A 9,406-nucleotide genomic window follows, 5' to 3' on the forward strand; every position below is an offset into this window, starting at 1 on the left:
CAGTCTGCTAGCTTCCCAATGAGGATAGGGTGCGAAACTGTGTCGAAGGCCTTCCTAAAGTCCAGGAAGATGACATCAGCCTCAGCTCCCGCATCCAGGCAGTGCGTGACCTGGTCACAGAAGGCTACAAGGTTTGTCAGGCAGGATCTACAAACCGTGCTGGTTTCCCCTCAGCATCGTTTCCCCTGCTGAGCATGCACAAATGTGTTCTTTGATTATTTTCTCTAGCACTGATGATGTTGATGATCTGTAAGCACTATAGGCATTTATACACATAAATTTGTCTGCTCTGACACGCCAGATAATTAAGTCTGCTCTGCACGCGAGCTGACATGCCTAGCGCTGCATCACATGTATTTGTATAAATGGCAAAATGTGCATCAGTGCTGAGAAAATGGTGGCGGTGCAGTTTTGAACTAAAACACCTTCAATGTGTTTTAGTTCAAATGTGTGCCACCGCCATTTTCTCAGTGCTGACGCACATTTTGCTGTTTATACAAATCTATGCATCACAGCACAACATGTGTACAAATGCCCTTAGTCTATGGTCCTGCGTGCTTTCCTAAAGCTAGACTGACTCTCAGGCAGGAGCCCTTCTTCAATGTGTTGCACAAGGTGATTCAGCAGAATTCTAGTGAGAATTCTGCCAGCTATTGACAGCAAGGAGATGCTCCAATGGTTACTGCAGGATTGTCTATTGCCTGTCCACTTGTACAAGTGGACAATGGATGCATCCTTGTACTCCTGGGGTATAGTTCCTTGAGTCCACATTGACTGGAAGAGTTCAGTCAATTTCAGAGCCACGTAGGAGCTTCCAACCTTGTAGACATCTGCTGGTATAGCATCTGCTCCAGGTGCTTTGCCATTTGACAGCAGGTTAATTGCTTCCACAGTCTCAGTCAGCATTGGAGGATCAGCAAGAAATATGCTAATGTCTACCTGGGGCAGTTGATCAATTGCCTCATCACTAATTGATGATTGTTCATTGAGGATGTTGTTGAAATGTTCTGCTCATCTCTGCAATATTTTTCTTTGTTAGTGAGAAGCATGGTTCCATCAGCACTCAGTATTGAAGATGTTCCTGATGACCGTGGCACATAGCTTGTCTTCAGAGCATCACAGAAGTTCTTCATATCATTTCTGTCTCTGTAGGACAGCATCTCATCTGCCTTGTTGCTAAGCCATGAGTTTTGTTTCTGAGTTTGCATTGGACAGTCCTCTTGATGCTGTTGAAGGCTGCATTCTTAGATGCTGAAGTGCTGTCTTCTAAGCAGGCCTTATGGAGCCAATGTTTCTCATTCAACTGTCTCCCCAGGCCAGTATCATTTTCCTCAAACCAATCTTGAAGTTTGTGTGGCGGAACTGAGGGTATTAGATATTACTGGGTACACAGAGTCTGAAGGATATCCAATTTTCCTCTATGTTACTGGAGGATGCATCAATTGTTACTAGTTGGCTGCATAGTTCTTCAATGAATGCCTGCTTTATATTCTCCTGTTCCAATTTGGAGACATTAAGCCTTTTCAGTGCTTTTTTGCCTTATGGTTGTCTACTAAGATGTAACCAGATATTCAGCTTAGAGACTATGAGCCTGTGGTCAGTCCAACATGCTACACTTCTCAGGGCCTTTGTCACTCTGACATCCTGTCCATCTCTTCTCTTGATGATGACATAAGCAAGGCATGGGTGCATCCAAGACATCTTGCTGTGGTTTGGCAGGCAGAAGACTGTGTTGGTGATAAGGAGGTCATGTTCTGCGCATTTCCCCAACAGGAGGAGCCCACAGCTGTTGTATTTCCCAAGGACAATTTTTCCAATGATGCCTGGCCATGACTAATGATCTGCGCCAGCTCTAGAATTAATGTCACCAAAGATGAGCTTATCTGCCTCTGGCACTTCTGTAATAACAGACTCCAGGTCTTGGTAAAACTCGTCCTTAATAACATCTGGGTTGGTCATGGTGGCTGCCTAAGTGCTGATAGCTGCACAGCTTTGCCCAGACAGTGGGAGTGTCATTAACTAAAATCTGTCATTCACTCCCTTTGGGAGATTTGTAAACTTGCTGACTAGCTTTGTTTTGATGCTAAACCCAACATCAACTTCACATCACTCTTCTTTACTAAGGCCACTCCAGAAGAATCTGTAGCCAGCTCCTTTTACAGTATGTTGTCTTTTATCAGCTAGGTGAGTTTCACTCAGGGCCACTATCTGAATGTTGAATCTGGCCAGTTCTCTATCACCTAAGCTGTTCTTCTCTCTGGTCTATCTGCTATTGTACAGTCCATTAGCATATTCACATTCCAAGCACTGATGGTGAGTGGTGTCACTTTTGTCTTTTTTTATCTTTTTGTGTGATTTTTGACCGCTATAGTGGGATCTCCACCAACCACACTATGCTGACCAGAGTTAAGGTGAAGCAGACAATATTTAGGGCACCTTTTCTAGACCCTTCCTCATACTATGGAAGTGAGCAGTGATCCTAAATAGGGCTGCTCAGTCACCCAAGGGGCTGCCAAATTCCACTGCTGCTTCAATCCAGTGAAATAAAACCCTACGCCCTGAGCCACCTGTGTGCAGGTCTGCAGCTACAGCTCCCAGTGCATCCATACGTGCTGTTTGCTGCTCGCCCATCGCCACAGGACTTCAGTGTATTTATGGGAGATATAGATGATGTCATGACTTGTATGCAAGTTGGATTTAAGTGAGGGAAATTTGCATAGAGTCACCCCCACTCTCTTATCCAGGCCTGTCTAAATCCAGTGCCACAACAATATTGAAATGTCTGGAAACAAGTCTGGATGCAGTGGATGGCCATGAGGTCCTACTGCACCTGAACTGATGCCTTACACTGTCCACACAGTTCTTGCTATATGCCATCACAGCTGAGGAGATGACCATATCTGCTCAGCCGCCTGATCCACTAGAGAGGACTTTCCAGATGGAGCCAGGTGTAGCTGTCCACTCTAGCCAACAATCTGGCCCTGCCCTTATTCTTATTTTGGGGTCAACTACCTTAGCCTTTCCCTGCCAAGAGCTAACCCACAAGGCAGCGTGGGCTGGGGTTTCAGGGTCTCCCAGACTTGCCCGTCCCTGGGATTTGGCCCTGGTGGCACTTTCTAGGGGCTGTTCCACCATCAGCTGTCCCACGACAGTGACCCCAGGCCCCAAACAGGGTGCCCTGCCAGCCTGTGCCCTGCTTTGGGCCCCACCAGTGCTGGCCCTGGGACATTGGTCCCAAGATGGTGACCAGAGGGCAGGGCACCTGTCAAGGGGCGGGGCACTTGTCAAGGGACAGGGCTACCTATGTGGCCTTCGACAGCCTGCCAAAACTGGGTAAGCAGCCCTCCGCCCGAAATAATTGCCTGCCCCAATCTAGAGTGACTCTGAAATAAGCATTTCAGCTGCAGGTCTTATTTTACAGCTGAAGACTCTGGCATGCATAGTTTAGCCTTCCGGGCTTTATTTTATCTATAATTGTGCATTCTTGTTTAAATGCATGCTTGTACTTTACATAGGGGTGGCTTTTTTTTTTTTATATCTCTATTCACATTTCATTACCTTCAAAATACTATTTTCTGAAGGCATTTCTAAAGATCTTAATTTCAAATCTACTTGACATAGTAAATGATGAAAAGTGAAAAATCAATTAACTATTGTCAAGAACTTTTTATAAAAGATTAGAAGAGTAAAAAAAATTGTAATCTTCATCAGTTAACTTTGAATATTAGCATAAATATTAGTGAGGCAGCAACAGAATGTATAAACAACATTTAATAAAAAACATACAATGTGACATTTATGGCAAAGGATGTATGATGTGGACAACTGACTAGAGGAAGTCTAAGGATTTCAGATGTTTGTTGTTTCAGCTTGAAAAACATTATTGCATATGCCACTGTTTTTGAGAAACTGATTCACTGCTGTGAATTGATGCACAAAGGTGCATTAGTTACAACCAATGCAGTAGTTTTTTAAACTGAATTCTATTGTCCATTGCACACAATGGAATAGCCTATGTATCAAACATTTTCAGAAGAGTATATCCTACTGTGGCAAAGTGGGGCTCCCCGACTAGCCACAGTGCTAGTTTCCCCACTTGCCTTTGAGGCACGCCACCCACCTGACTCACCTGCCATGCCTTGTTCTTAATTAATTATGACGTTAATTAAGGCGGGAGGCTGCCCATTCTTGCCCAGATGCCAAGGGGCGTTATCTGCGGTTCCAATCTTCCCCTACACCACAGCCCAAGCCTCGCAGATGGCATCCACAGATGTTACTCTCATCAGCCCCCACATTGGGCCCCAGAACCCTCCTAACAGGACCCCTCTAAGATTCCTCCATTCAGGCAGCCTACCCCACCCTCCTTCAGGCTACCTAGCTCCCTGAAACTGTTTCCCCTCTTGGGCGTGGTTCCCCCAGGACCTCTGGCTGCACAGGCCATGGCTTCTCCTCCAAGGCCAGTCAGGACCCCAGGCCCTCAGCTCTGGGCATCCCTCACGTTGGGCCCCTGGCCCTTTTGACCATTCTGGTCCTGGCCCTAGCATGGACCAGTTGAGGGTACTCTACATCAGGCCTCTGAGCCTCTAGCCCCACTCTCGCTCCTGGGACCACCTTCTGGCCCTACTAGAGGTTAACCCACCTGGTTGTGGGAGCTGGGGTAACTCGCACCACAAATGGTATTCCAGGGTCTCACGGGGACTCTCACTCCCCCTGTGGAGCAGCATGTCATTGTGCTCTATCTATATAAACATACTGAGCTCTCAGCCCTCTGGTTTTCCTCCCCCTTCACTGAAGCTACTCATCTCTGCCCCCTCACTTGGGGTCCACTCCATACCGCCCCCTCACTTGGCGCTCCATACCACCCCCTCACTTGGGGCCATGGGGCCACTTGGGGCCATGAGGCTATAAAGGTTTAGTGTTGTTTAGTTATTTCCTTTTAAAATGTGAGAGTGCTGACATGAATTAATGGGTATTGGTTGTAGCTGTGTTGGTCTAAGGGCACAGGCAGATAAGGTTCTTTGGGTAAGCTGGTCTTTTATTAGACCAACTGAAATGGTTGGAAATATTCTTCTTTGAAAACATTCAGGTACAAACACCAGCCTGAAAAGGGGTGTTTGTACCTGAAAGCTTACAAAGAATAATTTCTCCAACTATTTTAGTTGATCTAATAAAAGATATTGGATTTACTCAAAGAACCTTGCTGACCTGAATTAAATGAGTACAGTATTCCTTTACAAGGCACAAATATTGGAGCAAGATAGATTAAAAATGATTATAGCCAATTCCTTTTAAATTAATTCATTGCTCAGAAATCACAACATTCCCAAGGGCTACATCTTACAGATCACAGCTCTCCTTTTTCTAACAGATGTAAAGAAACTCTTGTGAAGACTGACTCTTTTATAGTGACAGAGATTATATATGTACAGATACTAAAGAATACACATTATTCAATACAAGGGAGACCTATACATACAAAAATCTTCCTCGTGACCTATGCCTTTGATACTTCTTACCTCCCTCCAACTGTCCTTCAGTCTGCTTTCTCACTACCATCTTGGTCAGTCTGCCTCTGCGGTTGCTGCTAGCACATAGAACATCTGTCTCTCTTTGGCAGCTGAAATTTTTCCAGTGACACTTTCTCGCATCTAAATTTTTCTACAGCATTATCATGACAAGCATAAAATACTCCCAACAGGCACATCACTTCTATATTCCCAGAAATGTGAGTTTTTATAGCTGGTCACAGCACGGGCTTGGAATTGCTATCGATATATCTGTCTTTCACTTGTCTGGTATAAAAGGGCAGACTTTTGCATGGGGTGCTTAAAGGATGTATATGACCCCTTTAACATAAGAACACAATGTTTTCACTTCTAAAACTACATCTTTCTAGCAGACTATTTCCAAGCAAATAAGGGAACCTGAGGCACCTGCTCAGAAGTCATACCTTTTAAATTTTACATTTGCAGGAGTCATCCTGACAGAGAAATGGAGGGCACAACAAGAGACACCACTGTCTTATGCATTTAGAAGTCTAGACTTCCCCTAATGAAACTGGCCTCTGTTCATGACAATTATATTTGTTTTGGATAACAGGGAACTATTCAAATTAAATATTTTTTTTTAATCCAAAAGTATTAATGTGAATAAATGTACAAACTTCCATCCCAAGTGGATAGAGTAATAGTATAACAGCATAATCTCTTCCCACTCTTTGTGGAAAGATGGCATTACCTTTATTTATGGGTATTGTTAACTTGCAAATAGTGAACTCCCCTTTAAAAAAATACAATCCACTACTTCTGGCATTCTAATATTATAAAAGCCTTAATTTTTCTATCTGTCTGTAATGCTTTATTCACACTCCAATTGGCTGAATGAAACAACCAATCAGAGTGTGAATACAGCGTTGAGACAGGAAGTGGCAACGCAGAAGAGCACCACCATGATGGTGGGGACACGGGGAGGCAAGGCCAGCAGTGCCACCCTCCCCTGCTCCCAGCAGAGCTTGCCTCACCCTGCCCCCCTTGCTCCTAGGAGGTGATGGTGGCATCACAAGGGCCACCAGCACTGGGCTCTTTCCACCCCTCCTTCCATTGTTGCTGCTGCCTGCAGGGCAGACTTGGCAGCAGTGAGGGGGAGGAACAAGTATGCCATGGCAGCGGGGCAGCAGGGTGGAAAAAGAGTGAGCCTGGACTGACGCGGTGGGGAGAGGGCAGGAATGGACCTGGGCCTCGATGTTGAGGGAGGGGGAGGAGCTGGCCTAAGCGGGTTGGCGGGGAAAGATGGCCTGTCACAGCAGTGGGGGTGGGAGAAAGGGGAGGAGCAGGCCTCCTTCCCCCCTCGGGCCCAGGCCCTCTCCTCCCCTACCCCCATGTTGTCCCCGAGCCCACTCCTCCCACCACCACAGCAGAGATGAGGGGAGCAGCCCCAGACCCCAAGTGGCAGGAGGGAAGTGGGGAGCAGGCCCAGACCAGAGGAAGGACAGGACACATGGGGCTCCATCCCCACCTGCTCCCTGTCCCATCATTCTTGACAGGCAATTGGCTAGTCAGTCACAAAAGTCTATAGTCAGTTAGCTGATCTGTTACTTTCCTGATGCTCAGATGACCAGTTTGACTCTTAATGAAACAGCCCACATTTTTTTGGGACCTCTGATCCATCAAAAAAAAAATCAAAATTGCAGTTAATTGCTGTATAAAGTCACTAAAATAAAAGAGTCACATGGACTGCGCTGTAGGGGGCATGGCGTGGGGCAGCACATGCTGGAGACACCTGGGTTCCCTCCCCGGGGCTGGGACCTTCTCCCCTGCTCAGCCGGGAAGGGGCTTCCTGCCTGCATTAAGCCCTTAAATGTGGCGCAGGCACCAGGGAGCAAGCAGGGCACAGCCTCTTGACTGCAGGGCCCCCTGCAGACACAGGTTCTGCAGAATAGGATGGGATGGCCCTGCTTACAACACCAAACTACTCTTTTTCATATACATTGAGTAGCTTGATAGCCTATTTGTATCATGAGTAAACTAGGTGTTAGACAATGTATGAAATATATCTCACATACCCCCTGATGAGGCTTCACGTACCCTCTAGGGTACATGTACCCCTGGTTCAGAACCGCTGCCTTAGACAAAGGAATGCAATGCTACAGAAGCAGTGACTCCAGCTTCCTTGCATACTGCAGTGGCAATGACAACACAAACAACTCTGAGCTAGACAACAAGATTCTCATTCAATAAACCTCACCCTTGTTCCCAAATAAATAAAAGTGGATATTTTCTAAATGGAAATTTTGTCATATACATTAATCTACTGACTCATTCTTATCCATATATAACTTAAAATATCGTCCAAGAATAGGTAAACTTTTACATTTAGAAATAGCCAGTCAATGTTCTTTGTTCAATATCAAAATGTAAAGTTGTATCAGTTGGCACTGTAAGTCTTCAAACACAGATAGCCTGCATAGAGATGTAAAGTTTCTAGAAATTTTGAAGCCATGTAAAAAAAAAAAAAAAAAAAAAAAAAAAAATTTTGGAGAAAATTGAAATATAGGCAATACTTATTTTCTTTACACCTTTTACAGATCTAAATTCACTTCGCTACTTTAAGAACATAAAATGCATTATGGATAATTTGGTTTGCTAATAAAATTATCATGTTTGGTATATTTATTAAATTTTAAAGTATAGTTTATTCAAACAATTACAGTCCTTGGAAAGGTCTTTGAAAAGATTATGAAGGATAATATTTGTGGGAGTCCAGCAGGAAAAATAATGCAGCAGGGATACCAGCATGAATTCGCAGCAGGTACATCATGCCTGACCAATCTGGTTTCTTTTTATGTCAGGGTCACAAACTGCGCAGAGGTGGATGTCGTTTTCTTGGATTTTAGTAAGGCCTTCGATATGGAATCTCATCCCATTCTCATAAATAAAGAGGCTGTGACATAGATGTTTACATGGTCTGGTGCGTGGCAAATAGGCTTAGCAGTCACACCAAGAAAGTGGTAGTAGATGGGTCGGTATCAACCTGGAAGGACGTGGGTAGTGGGGTCCCGCAGGGTTCGGTCCTTGGACCTGTACTCTTCAACATCTTCATCAGTGACTTAGATGTGGGTGTGAAGTGTATTCTGTCCAAGTTTGTGGACAATACTAAATTGTGGGGTGAAGTGCACACTATGGAGGGTGGGGAACAATCGCAGACAGACCTGGACAGGTTAGAAAAGTGGGCAGTACACAATAGGATTCAGTTCAACAAAGACAAATGCAGAGTGCTGCACCTAGGGCGCAAAAATATCCAGCACACCTTCTGGCTGGGAAGTGACCCTCTCAGCAGCACAGAAGCAGATGGGGATCTCGGAGTCATAGTGGACTCCAAGATGAACATGAGTCATCAGTGTGATGAAATCAGCAGCAAAGCTAACCATACACCATAACCGCACACCCACATCTAAGTCACTGCTTCCTGGACAACGACCCGCACATCACAACGAGGGACATGCTCAGATGGGATGGGCTTCACCTGTCCCCCAAAGGTAAGCATGTGTTTTCTTCTAGGTTGGCGGATCTCCTCCGGCGGGCTTTAAACTAGGCTCGCCGGGGGGAGGGGAAGATGAGGGTGGGGGAAGCTGTGGACCACCAAACCATGTGGCACCCACAAGGAAAGCCCAGCCTGAAGAAAGAGAGCATTGGGAACCTGAAAGCCATGGGGAGGCCAGCACTACGACACAGGTAAGAAACGAGAAGGTAAGAAACAAAGGGCCCCTTGGGACTCGGAGCGGGGGGGCAGCAAAGGCACCAGTCGCAGGGCTCAAGTGCCTATATACTAATGCTAGGAGCATGGGGAAAAAGCAGGATGAACTAGCGCTCCTGCTTGCACTAAACACCTATGACTTAGTGGGGCTAAC

General features: G+C 45.6%; 1 protein-coding gene across 3 annotated transcripts in view; it reads right to left on the reverse strand.

The window, feature by feature from the left end:
* HDAC11 (histone deacetylase 11) overlaps positions 1–9,406 on the reverse strand; it is a 102,798-nt gene that overhangs the window by 76,444 nt on the left and 16,948 nt on the right. The window lies entirely within an intron of this gene.

The sequence above is a fragment of the Alligator sinensis genome, unplaced genomic scaffold (genome assembly GCF_000455745.1).
Source record: "Alligator sinensis unplaced genomic scaffold, ASM45574v1 scaffold81_2, whole genome shotgun sequence".
Classification (NCBI taxonomy): Eukaryota; Metazoa; Chordata; order Crocodylia; family Alligatoridae; genus Alligator; species Alligator sinensis.